The sequence below is a fragment of the Micromys minutus genome (genome assembly GCF_963924665.1).
Source record: "Micromys minutus genome assembly, chromosome: 6".
Lineage (NCBI taxonomy): Eukaryota > Metazoa > Chordata > Mammalia > Rodentia > Muridae > Micromys > Micromys minutus.
This window is the reverse complement of record NC_137975.1, coordinates 45,775,785-45,793,791: the sequence shown is the minus strand read 5'-3', so window position 1 is coordinate 45,793,791 and position 18,007 is coordinate 45,775,785. Positions and strand designations below refer to the sequence as shown.

At 37.3% G+C, this 18,007-nt stretch overlaps 1 protein-coding gene across 1 annotated transcript in view; it reads left to right on the top strand.

Annotated features, from left to right (window-relative positions):
• Positions 1 to 18,007, top strand: part of PLXDC2 (plexin domain containing 2) — a 351,096-nt gene that overhangs the window by 139,595 nt on the left and 193,494 nt on the right. The gene's annotated exons all lie outside the window — the stretch shown is intronic.

Genomic DNA, 18,007 nt, shown 5'->3' with positions numbered 1-18,007 from the left:
GAATGTGAGTTTGCAGGGATTATTGGAAGTGGATTTCAGAGTTGCTTCAAGGCCTCACAGGAGGTGCTACAGTTCTTTTATTTTTTACAACTTTATTTTAAAAAACAGAGATAAATATACAGATGTTAAGCATTTAGGAATGAAAGTATGCGAATACATTTTTATCAGTACTTGATTTTTTTAAAGGTTTGATAGTATGCATTAAAATCTTACTAGTTAAAATGAGCATAAAGTACCTGTAAAACAAGATGTAACCTGGAAATAGTCAAACTTTTCTTGGTGTGTAAAGATTAAGTATAATGGTTTTTTATTTTCTTTTCTTGAACTTCTCACAGTTTGTGAGTTGTTTCTGGGGTGTTCAGAACTTTCTGGGGTTAGTATCCAATTATCAGTGACTGCATATTATGTCTATTCTTTTGTGGCTGGGTTACCTCACTCAGTATGATAATCTCTAGATACATCAATTTTTTTAAGAATTTCATAAAGTCATTGTTTCTGATAGCTGAGTAGTACTCCATTGTGTAAATATACCACAATTTTTGTATCCATTAATGTACTGAAAGACATCTGGGTTCTTTCCAGCTTCTGGCTATTATAAATAGGGTTGCTATGAACATTGTGGTGCATGTGTTTTTTTTTGTATGTTGGAGCATCTCAGGGGTAAATGCCCAGAAGTGGAATAACTGGGTCTTCAGTTAATACTATGTCCAATTTTCTGAGGAATCGCCAGACTGATTTTGAGAGTGGTTGTATCAGTTTACAACTCCAACAACAGTGGAGAAGTGTTCCTCTTTCTCCACAACCTCGCCAGCATCTGCTGTCATCTGAATGTTTGATCGTAGCCATTCTGGTTGGCGTGAGGTAGAATCTCAATGATGTTTTGATTGGTATTTCCCTGATGGCTAAGAATGTTGAGCACTTTCTTAGATGCTTCTCAGCCATTTGGTATTCCTCAATTGAGAACTTTTTGTTTAGCTCTGTACCACATTTTTAATAGGATTGTTTGATTCTCTGGTGTCTAACTTCTTGAGTTCTTTGTATATCTTGGATCTTAGGCCTCTATCAGATGTGGGCTTGGTAAAAATCTTTTCTCAATCTGTTGTCTGCCCTTTTGTTTTCTTGGCAGTGTCCTTAGCCTTACAGAAACTTTGCAATCTCATTAAGTCCCATTTGTTGATATCTGACCTTAGAGCACGAGCCATTAATGTTCTGTTCGGGAAATTTTCTCCTGTGCCTATATGTTCTGATTTTTTACCTACTTTCTCTTTTAATAACATCAGTGTACCTGGTTTAATGTGGAGATCTATAATCCACTTGCACTTGAGCTTTGTACAAAGAGATAAAAAAGAGTCTACTTTCATTCTTCTGAATGCTGAGTGCCAGTTGGACCAACACCATTTGTTGAAGAGGCTGTCCTTTTTCCATAGAAGGTCACAGCTCCTTTGTCAAAAATCAACCATATATGTGAGGGCTCATTTCTGGATCTTCTATCCTATTGCACTGATCCACGTGCCTATCACTGTACCAGTACCATGAAATTTTTAGCACAATTGTTTTGTAATAAAGCTTGAGGTCAGGGACCGTGATTCCCACAGATGTTTTCCTGTTGTTAAGGATGGATTTCGCTATTCTAGATCTTTTTTATTCCAGATGAAATTGCACATTGCTCTTTCCAACTCTATGAAGAATTGGGTGTGAATTTTAATGGGTATTGCATTGAATCTGTAGATTGCTTTTGGAAAGACGGCCATTTTTACAGAGTTGATCCTTCCAATCCATAAGCATGGGAGATCTTTCTATTTTCTGAGTGTTCCTTGATTTCCTTCTTTAGAGATTTGGAATTCTTGTCATAGAGGTCCTTCACTTGCTTAGTTAGAGTCACACCAAGGTATTTCATAATGGTTGTGACTATTGTGAAGGGTATCTTTTCTCTAATTTCTTTCTCCGTATGTTTTTTCTTTGAGTAAATGAAAGCTACTGATTTGTTTGAGTTAATTTTATATCCAACCACTTTGCTGAACTTGTTTATTAGCTGTAGAAGTTCTCTGGTGGAATTTTTGAGGTCACTTAAGTACACTATCATGTCATTTGCAAACAATGATGTTTTTACTTCTTCCTTTTTAATTTGTATCCCTTTGATTTCCTTTTGCTGTCTAATTGCTCTGGCCAGGACTTATATGTTGAATAGGTAGGGAGAGAATGGGCAGCCTTGTCTAGTCACTGATTTTAGTGGAATTGCTTCAAGTTTCTCACCATTAAGTTTGAGGTTGGCTATTGTTTTGCTATATATTACTTTTATTTTGTTTAGGTATGGGCCATGGATTCCTGTTCTTTCCAAGACTTTTAACATGAAGGGGTATTGATAGTTTCTCAGCATCTATTGAGATGACCATGTGTTTTTTTTTTTATTTGACTTTGTATATAGGGTGGATTACATTGATGGATTTCCATATATTAAACCATCCCTGCATCCCAGGGATAAAGCCTACTTGATTATGCTGAATGATTGTGTTGATTTGTTCTTAGATTTGGTTTGCAAGAATTTTGTTGAGAATTTTTGCATCAATGTTCATAGCTGAGATTGGTCTGAAGTTCTCTTTCTTTGTAGGGTTTTTGTGTGGTTTAGGAACGAGGGTTATTGTGGCCTTGAGAAATGGGTTAGGTAGTATGCTGAGCACTCGAAAAGTGTGCACCCCCATTGGTGCTAGAGTTCTAAGACCTCTGTTAGTCTGTGACTGAAGACTGTTAACTGGGAAGCTGTTGAACTAACTCCAAAGAGCATCATAGGAGAAGAGTTGAATAGAATTTGGTTTTCTGTGTTTGGTGCTTTGTTGATGAAAGGAACAAAAAAAAAAAAAAAAAAAAGAGTGAGAAACTGTCAGCTCTGCATCTGTCTCAGACTATGCATGCAGCTGTGGCTCAGATCAGGTCAATAATTTTCCTTCTTGAACTCGTTGTAGAGGTAGGGATGAGAATTTTGCTGAAGTATGGGGTCCAGCCATTGTCTGTTTTCATATGATTTTTCCATTTTACATTTTAGATGCTATTTTTTCCAACATACTAGACCTTTAATTTCTAAGAACTCCAAATCTGTCTGTTTTACTGTGCTCCGTTTCCTACTTTACTCACATGAATCAGACTCTATATCCTCCTGCAACAAGAACTGAGGCATGATTTTGATTGCTGATAGTAAGAGATATTCTCCAAACTACAGACTGTAGGAAATATAGGTGTGAGAGGCTCCGTCATGGCCAGTGGCTTCTCTATGGCCACCACAGGTATACTTTTCCCCTCTGTGCTTCTAAAGACCGCCTGATGTGAGACAGTGATACCAGGCACTGTTCTGTTGCTTGTAATTTTAAAAACACACATGCACCTTTGCCCTGGGCTTTGCCTGTGCTCCTGGCTAGGCTCCAAGATCAGCATCCCCAGTCTCACTAGCTCCTACAAAGGCCATTTTTCCAGGGAGCTGCCATTGCTCTCCCAGTCCCTATTGGTGAGCTACCACTTACTTCCCTGGCTGTTCACTATCATCTCCTGCCCACCTTAGTGCCAGGGATGGAAAACACTAGACAGTTTTAATATTTTAAGATTAGTCAGGTAGCAAAATTGCTGGGCTCTTATCAGTTAAGCTTTTCCAGGCAACAGCCAGGAATGGAGTCCATTTTTTGTAGCCTTCCATGGCTGTTGTGTCCCACCATTCCAAAACCTGCTCATTCCAAAAACTTTTCTCCTACATCCCTTCTCTTTCTCTTGGGTCCCAGAAAAGCTATCTTTTTGAATTTCACCCAGTAATTGGCTTCTGCCTCCTTCATTGACACAATTAAGAAACAATTAGGGAATCGACACCTTCCTCTATGTGGTTCTTTTGTGTTCACTTGCTATGATAAATTCTGGCCAAAGGACTTGGAGCAGGTTGGGTAAGACATTATTTCCCTTGTACTTCCACATCACAGTTCATTTCTTAGGGATGTCAAGGCAGAAACAAATTTAGGATCTTGACAACAGAATCTCAATCGGAGACCATTAAGTAATACTGCAAAATAAATTGCTTCCCTGGCTGACTCAACTATCATTCTCATGCAGCCAGGGTCCACTTGATTAAAAAGGCAGTACTCAGTATGGGCTAGACCCTCCAAAATCAATGAACAGTTAAGAAAATTCTTCACTAACATATCCATAGGCTAGTGTGATGGAAGCAGACCCACAATTGAGTTTCCTTCTTCTTAGGTGACTCTAGTTTGTATCTTCTTGACAAAACTGACCAATATTGGCACTGAGTAAGTGCCCTCTCTAAAAGAGTTGTTTTTGGCTCTTATGGAATGGTCTGGCATCGTGACAATAATATTCTATAACAACTTGGAGTTAACAGCCATGGCACCTCTCTCTGAGACAGCCTCAAGTTAGGTCTCACAATGGAGAAAAGTGAATCGGAGTGTGAATCGGAGACACACACTCAACCAGAGAGGATCATGTTATGGAAAGTAGGTTAACACAAAGTCTTTTTTTTTTTTTTGTAATTATTCACTTTATATCATGCTCACTGCTCTTCCTCTCCTGGTCATCATCTCTTGACAATCCTTCCTCCATAATCCCTTCCCTTCTCTGGTGAGCCAGTAGGGTCTTCTAAGTATCCAACCTACGCTGGAACTTCGAGACTCTGTGAGTTTAGGTGTTTCCTCTTCCACTAAGTCCAGACATGGCATCCTAGCTAGAAGAACACGCCTCATGTATTGACAACAGCTTGTAGGATAACCCCGTTCTAGTTGTTTAAGACACACGTGATGGTCAAGCTGCACTTCTGCTACATTTGAACAGGGAAACCTAGGTCCAGCCTGGGTATGTTCCTTGGTTGATAGTTCAGACTCTGAGAACCGCAATGATCCAAGTTAGTTGACTCTGTTGGTCTTCCTGTGGAGCTCTGATCCCCTTCCGTGCCCGCAATCCTTCCTTCCAACCTTCCATAAGAGTCCCCAAGCCCCATGCACTGTCAGGCTGGCTACATATATTCTTAAAGCTGACTCTGTGATCTCTTCTGGGAGTTGCTGCTCTTGTTTAGTGGGAGGTATGGCAACACCCCTCAAAGTGTAATCCCATTGTTGCAGAAGCATACTCCTTAGAGATAGAGAACCTGCTCAGCCTGACAGAGGTGAGAGGTAAAACCTGAAGCCCAATGAACATTACACACAATGCGCACATAGGCTGCTTGTTATTTTACTTTCGGATTGTTATGCATTTTTAATCTTCTTATGTTTTGTACCTTAATGGAGGCAGACAGCAAAAGGTCAGGTGTTTTGAGTTGGTGAAACATGAAGCAGCATACAGGAAACCCCCTGTTGGACACTTCCAGGAGACTTAAGATCAGTCAGTTGCTCAGAGAGCAAGGGTTCATATGGTTCTTAGAGTGGCTCTGAGAATTGTGTCCCCAGAACCCTGGACAAGCTCAATGACCTTTTATAGGCTTTGTTTTCCTCCTACAAATTTTGGTTTAGTGTTTACTGAATACCTCCCATTTGTTAGAAAACAGGATGATATTCAAATTCAGACTTGTTAGCCTGTTCTGAAGTTTTTCCCTTCATAGTTCATTCGGTTTCCTCTAAAGAAAAGAAAGACAACTGTATTTGTGTCATGCAATGATTCTGGACCAGCAGGCCCTGAATACCCATGTGAGAACAATGTTAGTATTTCCTTCTCCATGGTGCTGGAAGGAGACTTGTCTTGAAGCTTTGGGTGCCTGCAGTACTAGATGTCTTTTTTTTTGATATTTGTTTATTTTAATATGTTTTGGGGATTTGCTGAACTTGATTAGGCGTCAAAAGTAGACTGAAGCATTCCTAGGCACGATTTTGAAAAAGAATCAGCATCTTAAAGCTTTCTGGAAAGTTTAAGTTTGCTGATGCTTGGCACTTATTTTTGGCTAATGTCATATAACTCTTGGAAGAAAAGCTTGCACATAAAACAACGACAACAACAATAATAATAAAGGAAACAAGCATTTACAGACTGTCTACTCTTTAGGTGGGTGGGAACCTTTGGAAGATGTTGCCTGTCTTTTAGATATAAGCATTTTGTTTATTAAAAAAAGATCATTTTGTGTATCCTTTTATTCCTTTAATTGATTCTAATTCAATATTAGACACCAAGTTTGTTCAGTCTAGTGGTGACTGTTGAAATGATATGCCAGTAAAATAAAGCAATTGTCCTGCTTTATTCTTGTATATTTGCCTAGTTTTTCTACTGTCAAGACTACATACCCACAAAAAACAAAAGTACATGGAAATGATAACATATTGACTATTTTAGCACAAGAGTCTCTAAAATAAGGGAAAGTGATTATTCTCTCAACTTCATTCTTGTGGACAATATTTTTGTGGCTGTATACAAGGACAGATGAGAGGACTGTAAAAGAATTCTAGTCAGAATGTTCCCAGGTGCAATTTTGTTGTCTTTTTCTGTTTTCATCTTTCTGCAAAGATAGAAAGTTATTGTGAAATTCTGTATACTTTCTATTACATAAGCAGAGAAAAACTTATTTCTCAAAGTTTTTCTTCTTGTATGCCATTAATCCCTAGAGAGATACAGTCCTCTAAATTCTGCTTCTTAATTTGGTACCCGACATGAAGTGTCAGTAAGCTGATTACTAACTGTGCCACTTTCTTCAATGGTTTGGGGGATATGGAAAGTGAGAGGACTCTTGGGTAAATTGGATTCCATCTACCATTGGCCTTGCTTAAGCAGACTTATGTTACTCTGGTGGCTCTGAGAACACATCACTAATGAAAGACTGCAGGATATATGTCTCCACCTGGAAGCTGGCTACAGATTGTTTTCCAGCAAGGACTTCTTTCAGTAAACGTACCTGCCGAGTCAGTGGTGCAGGCTTTCCCACCGTTGCTGAGAATTAATAAGAATTCTGCAAAGCTTACTTTCAACAGGTTATTCCTGCTGGATAGGGCTAAATCTAATAGCTCTTTACTTTAGAAGTATGGAAGAAAACTTGAAATGGAGTACATGTTTGGAGTGAAGTAAAAACCTAGTACAATGGGAATTCTCTAGAATCTATGAGTAATGACTTCCAGTAATGGATACAGACCCTGAAACAGCCATCTTCTGTAATCAGGCAAAGCTTCCAGTGGAGAGATTGGGAAAACAATCCAACCACTAAACTTTTGACTTACAATTAGTCCTGCTGTAATAGTGCTGCGGATAAAGCTGTTACAGAATGTGTAGAAAGAAACAACCAGTGACTGGTACAACTTGAGAACCATACTATAAGAGACAGCTCATGCCCATAGCTGCCTGAGTGGGTAGGAACTAGAGGCTGGATAGCCAAGGGTCTTGGATAAAGCCAATCATGACTGTCAAAAAAGTAAATGATAGAGAGAGAGAGAGAGAGAGAGAGAGAGAGAGAGAGAGAGAGAGAGAGAGAGAGGATTCCTAGTGATATTTTGTTATACTCATATATTATAACATAATCATCACCATAAACGCTTCATCCAGCAACTGATAGGAGCCAGTGTAGGGACCCACAGTCAAAAATTATCTGTTGCTTTAGGACTCACTCAGAAGTAGGAGGCCAATTATTGGAATCAGAAGGATGAAGGATACCATAAAACTATAGCACAAAGAATCAACTGCTCATGGGAGTCCACAGAAACTGAGGTAACAACTGGAACTTGTATGGGTCTGACCTAGGTCTCCTGTACACATATTATGATTGCGTAGCTTGAGGTTCTTGTTGGAGTCCCAACAATGCGCATAGTTCTTGTTTCTGACTCTTTTACCTGGTTTTTATTTTTATGCAACAAGGTTTATTAATTATATTTTTTTCTTTTTGTTTTATTAGATACTCTGTATTTACATATGAGATGTTATCTCTTTCCCCCACTCTTGCTCCCATTCCCATTCTACTCCACTTGTCTTCAGGAAGGTGCACTTCCTTGTAATCACTCTCTCCACCCCTTTGCCTTAGCATTCCCTTACATTGTAAAAACGTGCAGTCTCTGGATCCAAAGTCTCTTGTCACATTGATGCCAGACACTGCTATCTTCAGCTACATATGCAACTGGATCAGTAGGTCTCTCAATGTGTGCTCAGTGGTTGGTGTTTTAGTCCATGGGAATTTTGGAGAGTTCTTTTTACCAGATTTTATATGCTTTTCTTTCTACTGGGTAATCTCATCAAGCCTTGATATGAGCTATGTTCCTGGTTTTATTGTAACTTGTCATGTCAAGTTTGGTTGGTGCCCCTGAGAGGCCTGCTCTTTTCTGAAGGAAAAAGGAGAAAAGGTAGATGTGGGTGAGAGAAGACTAGGAGCAAAGAGAAGGAAAACTGTTGTCAGTTTGCTATATATGAGAGAAGAAAAATATAAACAAATTAATTTAAAAAATAGAAAGAAGTAGTATTTACAAGAATGATTATTAAGTATAAGTGATATGGTCCTATAGAAATGCAGATCTACTCTAAATATTATTCTCTTAGTTGTTTTTATTTCTATTTCTCTGATAAAACATCATGACACAAAGCAACGTGAAGAGGGTTGTAAGATGGTTAATTTTATCCTACATTTCCAGATGCATTCTGTCACTGAGGGAAGTCAGGGAAAATGCTCAAGTAGGGCATGAACCTTGAAGGAAGAATTGAGCTAATGGACCAGCTTGCTTCCTCGTGTTTCGCTCAGCAGTCTTCATTTTTCTCTTTTCTATTTCTCTTATTTTTAAAGTTTATTATAGCTGACTTTCTTGTCTTTTTTCCTTTGCTTTTTCATAAATTTATTTATTCATTCACTTTACATCCTAGGCCCCCAACCGTTTCCTTTAAAACCATCCCTAACTTACCCCTACTCTTCTTCGAGAGGATGGAGGTCCCCTTTGAGTATCCCCACACTATACCATATCTCTAGTGTCTTCAGGGCTAGATGATCTGTTCTGTAAGCATAATAGAATATCATAATAGTGTCAGGGATTGGTGCTTGCCCATTGGATAGTTTCCAGTTTTGACCAGTTATTCATTTGTTATTCCCTCAGTCTCTGCTCCATCTTTGTCACTGCATTGCTCATAGAGTAGACAAATTTGCGTTCAAAAATTTTGTGAGGGGGTTCCTGTCCTTATCTCTCTACTGTCTATCCTGCTTGGATACAGAAGGTGGCCTCTTAAGGTTCTATATCCCCATTGATATATGTCTCAGCTAAGTCACTCCCATAGATTCCTGGTCTGTGGCATATGCCCACCATCAAGTACTAGTAGATCAAAGACCTCAACATAAATCTGGATACATTAAATCCAATAACTTACCCTGCTTCTAATAAACTCAGGATAACACTGCTGTGCCCTTCCATATCAATCATCTTCCTATAAACTTTTCTTCTAGCTTATCTCGCATTTTCTCTAGAGGGTCTCTTTTTCTAAATGAATCTAGCTTGTGTCAAGTTAATCAAAACAACCATCATGTTTTCCTATTAGTAATTCATGCAACAAAGCTATTGTTTGGATTGTTATACATATTTACCTTCTACAACTAACTGATCTTTTTGTTATGAAAAGAGTCACAAAAGTTTAATCTGAAAATTGAGATGATTCCTTTGATTGTTGTTTTTATAAAAAATGGATATTTTTTCATTTCGAATTGTTATAATTTTTAACTCACATACAAACAAATAAATTTCATTGTGTTATCTGCATACAGAGTTTTAAAAAATCCTCCTCTTTCTGGCTTTTAGCACACTAATTAGACCCTTTGTCCTGAATTTTTCATGTCACATGATTCTATTTTTTTTTTTTTTTTTGCCATGTTCCTTAATACCTCTTTGGTTCTTTCTCATATGTTCCTTGTTGCCATATGACCTATAGATGCAATAATAGTGACAGCTATACATAGTCATTCTGGATTACCTCATTGAAAAATTTCCAGATCTACCCACTTTCTAATGATTTCCTACATTAATCTTAATTAATGACTGAATACAATTTTATTTTGTTTCATTTTGATGTAGAAATAATCTGCATGGCTCTTGCAATGTGGACTATAATTCATCTCAATGCTAGTAATACAAAACTGTATTCACCTTTTTTTGTTGTTGTTATTGTTTATATCAGAATTCTCAATTTTGTGATTTATTATAAGAATAATGAATGGAAATAGGAGGTAATTTTCATACTTGTTATCCTACTTTGTTAAAACACAGTGGCAAGAGCTGTCCTTGAAGGCATGCACCTGCAGATCCAGCATCTGGGAGACTAAATCAGGAAGGTCATGAGTTCAATGGTTAGCCTGGGCTGCACATCAGTGCTACATAGCAGGGCTATTTCTGAAGAAATGACAACATAGAGTGTGAAAATGTACATAGCCTTGTTCTAGTTCTGTCCTTCAGCCATTTTACTGTTTAGTGAAATCAGACCGGACAACATTTCTATCCAAGAATTGATCTAGACATGTACATTTTTAATGAACAAAAGAAGTAATAAACTTCAAATTGTGTTACTTTAATTTTTATGAGTGTGATGATTGACGGAGAATATTTTTAGCATAGCATAGCTATGTCAAAGGGTCTGCCACTTGTAGACCTTTCAACACATGGGTGCAGAATCAGAAATCTGAGATAAGCAACTATTGATCATCCATTCCCTGATAGAGCCTTGTTCTAGAAGTTTCCCATCAGTTCGTTCTTATTATTTAGTCTGCTAAGAGAATGTGATAGCTCTTCATGAATAGAAAGGGGTTGGCATAGTAACACTCCCTGTGATAGTCTTATAACTAATATCAGTATGATGGTGTAGATGTTAAAATTATATTTGTCTCTGAGCTCGTAGAATGCAAGAATCTCATTTACACTGAAATCTAATTCTAGTTTTAAAAATAAATTATAGAAATAGCACTCCTAATAACTTTACAACTTGTATGCTTTGTTCCAAAGACTATTCCCATGCTATTATATGAAACAAACTCAATTGTTAGCAGCAAAGCATCATGGAGATAGTCCAGTTATCCTTTATGAAACACTCTGAGGGACTGTTATGGGTCTTTTACCATATTTGTTGCAATAGGAAGCTGGCATGTCAAGCTAAGAATAACCTATAATTGAGCAGGATATATGATATCCTATTTTAAGCTTCATTATCTTTGTTAGAGGATGAACAATAATTGCAGATATCATTTCTGACTGATTTGCTATTTTCAGTGTGTTTTTTCTTTTAAATGTAAAGTCCTCATCAATATTCTGAAACGAAATGAATGAAATTCAATCAGAAGTTTATTTTCCTAGAATATTTCTTTCACATCACCAAAACAGAAGAAACTGAATCAGATCTTATTGTCACTCAATGTGAGATCTCTGGCAATATGCAGTAGAAGAAATGAGGCTAATTTCCAACGCACAATAGACTGGTGATATTCAGCTTGGAACAAGCAACTCTTATAGAAAAGTGACAGTTCTCAAGACTTTCAATGTCAAGTGTGCACCAGAGGGTTGGAAAAAGTTGTAGTTAAAACAGGTTCATTTAAATTCATTCCTAAAGATCTTCTTTTGAAACCCAAATGGTCATCAATACCTTCTAATGAGTGTTGAATAAATTTTCATCAACTCATTGGAAAGAAAAGATGCCAGTGTTTAGCGACTAGTGAGGGTCTATAACTGCATCTGTCAGTCTTAAGGGGAAACCCTTGTCAGTGTTGGCCTGGGTGCCTAGCAAATGCTATGAGTGAGACACAAGTTCTGTTATACTGGTTCTCAGCCTTGCCAATGCTATGGCCCTTTCTTATGGTTTTGATGTTATGAGGACCCCAACTCTTAAATTGTTTTCATTACTACTTTATACCTGCAATTTTGCTTCTGTTATGAATCATAATGTGAATATACCTGTTTTCCGATAGTCCTGGGTGACTCTGTAAAAGGGTTGCTTGATCCCCACATGGGTTGTGACAAACAGTGTGAGAACTGCTGCTGTATTCATTCTGATCACACATGGGCCATTAAAAGCATAGGAGGCAAGAGCTGGAGTTAAGAACTTTTACTGTTCTTTCATATATATATGGAAATGGCATCTGTTTGTAATCTGAAATAGTGTGTGCACAGTTTGTATTATTTATTTTCAAATCTTTACTAATGTTATTAAAAACAGCTATAATGTAAGTAATTTATGGTGTCATCCTGTGAAAATATTTGTAAGGAACTTTAGCAAGCCTTCCAGAGAATAAAAAACAGTTAATTTGTCTCTTGAAATCAATGTTTCTCCTTAAAAGATAGACAAGAAGAATCAGTTTGCTCCTCTAAACATCATTTTAATGAAGAAATATTTGTGTCTGTCAATTAATAAGATGCCTCATTGATATTTTTAAACTGAAATTATTTTAATCAAAGCAGCAGCAGAGCACATTTGCATCAGAAAATACAGGTAAACATTGCAGAACTAACTTACTGAATAAACAGAAAAATATGACAAACCAAAATAATGAGAAGTAGTGGATAAAATCTTTCATAAGCTAGAAAACTTTTCATACAAATATTTGCATATGCACTGGTTTTTGGAATCTCTTTAAATTTTATTATTTTCCATCCTAAGCCGAAGGCCAAAGAGCGCAGTATTGAAAGTCTGTCCTTTTGCTACATGATAAGTTGCCTTCAGAGGATTTTATGGTGGAAGCCCCCTAGAGCACCCATTGTCCACTAACTACTCTGAGAATTTAACTTGAAAGTAAAATTGGTTTGACACATGAAAAAAACTTTTTTTTTTTTTTTTTTTGATTTGGTGGGGTTGAAATGATCTGAGCACATTCACGTTGCATTAGGTATTTGTTGCTCTTCTGTGTTGCTGAACACTAAAATGTACTTAGTGTTTAAAGCTTTGTCTCCAATTTCTAGCACATGTGTGCACATGCACACAAACACAAACTGAGAGGCAATACAAGCAGAAGGATGGATAAAGAAGGGAGGGAGACCTGAAAAAATGACTGAGGGTATTTGAAAAAAATATATTTGCTTTAAAAAATTTTATAGATTCTGCACACACCACTGTCTGCATACAAACCCTGGGAACCCTTGATCCCCTCTTGGCTTCAGCAACCAGCCTTGGCTTCTGCTTTTCTTTTCTCCTTCTGATGCAATTCATTGCTTTGACTCCTTGTGCTTTGTTACTCTGTTTGCCTCTGGGGAAGCCACAGATTGAGATAGGACAAAACATAGTGCCTAAGGACAGAGAAAGTGAGCAGGATAGTGCAAGACTGGGAGAAAACAGAGGAGAGCTTCATAGAATCTTTATGCAAGTGGGGACAAGAAACCGGGCGCCACCACAGTGACCCTTATGCTACCTGACCTGGGTGCCAACTGGGCTCCCTTAGTTACAAGCCAGCATCCTAGTGCTTGTAGATGGGCGGGGGGTGGGGGGGTGGTGTTTGAGTACCAAAGTAGACTGAAAAGGGCAAGTCTCCTCAAAACATTAGATTCTGTTAGGGCTTTAGAGCTGATTCTTAGAGAATCATCCCTGGTTCCCAGATTCCCTAAAGAGGATTCTTTTAGCAAACCAAGAGATACTCATCTACTAAATCCTTGCAGAGTAATCAATACAAAATCCCTTCTTTAATATTCTAAAAAAAGATATAGCTACTTCATTTTCAGATTGAAAATAATCAAGTTCAATATTTTTATGATGAAGAGAAAGTTTTTTTTGCAGATATAAGGTGAGGAACAGACAGAGGCATCTGAAAGATCCCAAAGCTGAGCAAGAAATAGACTTAACATGGCCAGTGACCTGGAATTGGCCAGGGTTACCCATGAGAAAGAGGAGGGTAGCAGCAGACAGAGAATAGAGGAGAGTGAGAAGAGCAGAAGCCAGGGCCAGCCAGCATTCTATATATATATATATATATATATATATATATGTGTGTGTGTGTGTGTGTGAGTGTGTGTGTGTGTGTGTGTGTGTGTGTGTGTGTGTGTGTGTGTATGTATGTATGTATGTATATATATATTTTTTTTCAGAACTTTATACGTTTTGATTCTATCCATTTCCCTCTCTAAGCACACCCATTTACCATGTGGTATTTCTTTCAAATGGCTATGGTTTTGGTTGTGAGTCTTAGTTTATGGCTGAGGAATCTCTCTAGCTTTTGTTTTATAAATATGATCTCTGCTATTTGGATCACTCTTCTTGCAAGACCAACACTTAAGAGTATTTTGAGAACATAAACTTGACTCTAGATTTATGGGACACACACACACACACACACACACACACACACATACATACATACATACAAAGAGGGAGGGAGGGAAGGAGAGAGATAGAGAGACAGAGAAACATAGACAGCAGCACAGAGACAGACAGAGAGAAGGGGTGGTAGAATGTTGGCTAGGTTTGGAGCTAGAGATAATTCTGGGACTAGAATGACTTGGGTGTAAACCTGGTCAAATACATTCTATGACATGTTCAAAGAACAAATAAAACTCCTATGCTAAAAAATAGCAGGTTAGAAATTAGTTTTGGATGAATTGTTATATTTTTCTGTCACATAGACATCTTAGTAACAAAATTCTATACTCTATATAAGGCCTGCCAGTCCTAAATCATTGGTACATTCTAAATTTGTCTATCATGACTGAAGTTATACCTCTTCCAAACTATTCAATTTTGTGCATGTGTGTACATGTACGTGCATGATATGTGTATTTATTTGAAACACTGGCAAAACACTCACAATTTGATAATGCAGTACCAGTCTATGGATATTTTTACTGTATTATATTTTGTTTAGAGGAACAGGATTGTGGTAATATATGAAACTGTCTTACATAATAGATCTGGACAGTGTGACAGTGATTGTTACCTTGTTAAAAAGGTAGAGAAGCAGCTAAATATTCCTTCCAAGAATCAGGACACACAGCCATATCCACCCATTATTGAAAGCCTAGAGGCTCTCCAGAAATGGTTGATATTCATCCACTGTGACAGGGTCTGATGTAGAAAATGACACTGAAGATGAACACACACAGAATGAAAGGGTCTTGAATGGAGCCTTCCTCAGCACTTTAGCTCACCCAGGCCCCCAGTCCACCAGAAGTTGTCACCCATATTCAATGTGCAAATTTCATCCCTGTCCTCCATCCTCAAAATGGCCCCACAGTCACACAGGATGTTGTTGTTGTTTATTTTGTTTTGACCAATTACAAAACATCCTCCAATACAAAATTGAAAATACAAAAGTACTCCCATTGGCTAACTAAAAATAAGAGTACTAAACTATAGGAGTACCATATAGATAATCATATACTTGCATGTAAATTAGTTTCTAGCATTTCTAGTTTATATATGAATATGAAGAAGAAAGTAAATGGGACTCAACTATATCACTGATGCTGTTGGAGGCAACTTATTAAGACAAATTTAATTTCCTATTACCTTTGAGGTAGCTTATTCCACTAAAATGGTAGCTTACTTAGAGAGCTCTTGGTTTTGAAATGGGGGTTTTACCTTATACCTAAGGATGGTCTTGGACTCTCCTAGTCTTCCAAGTCCTGGGAGTGTGAGCATGCCTCACCAGGCCTTTGTTAAGCTTTTATTTTTGTTGTGTTCTTAAGTCATTAGAGGTTAATGTTACCCTGCAACATCTTGAACTGATAGCAAACCAGATTCCTTACTTCCTTGCTTAAATTTACGTCCTTATGCATGTAGAATAGTTATTTCTAGAAGAAAAACAACAGCTAATATACCAGACTGTTGTATTCTGTTCTCTTTGGTGCAATCACTGTTGATATGATGCTTGGAAAATCCTCAAATTTCAGAATCTATTTACTTTCTTTCCATAGCCTATACTTATAATCCATTCTTTCTTATTGGTTTGAAATTTCCAGGCTCTAGTTTAATGGATACTGAATTAGACAAGTGAGTCATTCACATCATTACCACTGTGTGCACATGTGAGCAGAGTCACTTACCATGGTATGGATGCATATGAACTTTGGTACATATTATTTCCCAACAAGAAGATGAATTTCCTTGGTGTGTTATCTTTTGCGTTCCAAGTAACCTGTATGTATAGTGAAGTATGAGACAAGGTAAACATGGTCCTAGGAACTCCCAACCAAATGAATGAGAACAAGCCAGAGATGAGTCAAAAAAAGAAGGTGAGACCGTAGAAAATTGTTAGGTATTTTTGGTGAAATATCAAACTTTAGGTTTTTGGTTTTTCTTAATAGCATTCACCAATTAGATTCACAGGTCTCTTTAGCCATCATTAAACTTAATATGATTTAAAGCTATTAATGGTAGTTAAAGTAAGAGTGGAAAGTATCAGGTCTGTTTTCATCTTCATAATAGATACATTTTAACTTTTCTGATGATATTTGTTCAAAAACTTATCTTCAGTAAGACAGAAAACTCTGCTTTCAATAGTCACTAGGATATTTTCTCATCCTTAGAGAACCATACATGCCCAGAAATTTTGTCCTTAACTGCCATTCTCACCTCTGCACATCTTAACATCACCTGGCTTCTCCGATTCCATTCTTTGCTCCTATGGCTCCACTCACAGACCTTATCTTTTATGACCTTTGATTTGCATCACAAGTTATTTTGAATATTTGGTGAAAATTGTATTCAGCAATAACTCACGGCGAGCTTCTTATGCAGCTAGCAATAGATTAGCCATTATTTTTTGGTTTATTCTTGTGATATTTTGCATAGTCCTATTGATTTACTGACATTCATGAAGTCAAGGTGTGGGTGGAGAGATGGTTGGGTGGGGAAGGGCAGATCCCTCATGGCCACCTATAACTCCAATTCATGAGGATCCAACACTCTCTTCTCGACTCCACTGGCAGATACAATGGTGTGTGCACCTAATATTCGCCCATATATACATAAAATAAAATAATTTAAAGTAATATTTAGAAAATAGAGTTCATGTGGCATTTTAAAAAGATAGTGTAGAAAGACCCTTTGATTTCCTTTATTTGCTTTGCATTTATGTATTCAACCAATACTGAGTCAGTACTACCCACAAAGACAGTGAAATACACAGTGAGTGTGTAAACTGAGAATCCTTCAAGCTTGTTATCTAGTGGAATATAATAATAATATGCAAATTAATATGTAATTATGAATATAAAAGAATGTGTTGACATATAGTGTATTGGTTGAAGCTAATGTGTATGTGGGAAGATCCTTCTAAATGGAGATGGCTGAGTTTAGGTGTGGGGATTCCATATTGAGAATTCCCTGGCCATTGTTTTTACAATGGATAGCTAAATCCCCACAGATACCCCAAAGACACTTATTAGAATAAAGAGTGCATTAGAATTATGTGGAATGTCTACCTCTTTTCTCCTGAGACAAGCACTTTGACAACTTTTCTGCCTATCTCTATGCTGTACCAGAGCCTGTCAGCTGGCTGGGTAATCAAAGTATTAGGGCTTGTGCTTCTTAGTCAAAGAAGAAGAAATGCAAAGGACACATGTGTCAATCATCTTTCTGACACTATAACACACTGTCTGTGATGGTTAACTCATAGGGAGGAAATGTTTATTTATATCTTCTCAGAGTTTGGAGCTGCAGGCTATCAGGTGTCCTGATCTTGAGGATCTGTGATGAGGTCAGACATAATGCTACTACAACAACGTGGACACAATTAAATAGACTCATTATTATTATAATCAGAGTTGAGGAGATGAACTTTGAAGGTGTAAAGCTTGAATTAATACAATTGTTGATAACATGTAATTCTCAGAGTATAAAGAATGTTGTAACTTACTGAATAATTTCATGACCGATGATTTTGATTAAAGATCTTCTAGTCTACATTTATGAAAGTGGACTCTGGAGCCATCATTAAAGAATACCTAGAATAAAACAATAATTTTAATATTGAAAGTAATAGCATGAAAACTTTTGTTATAGACAATATATTTTTAAAACCTGTTAAGTTAAGTGAGCACAATAGGTAAGTAACCGCATTAGTGTTCCTTTACTCTTTTGGAAATATGGATTCATTAATTTTTTACTATGAGTCTAGGCTCTG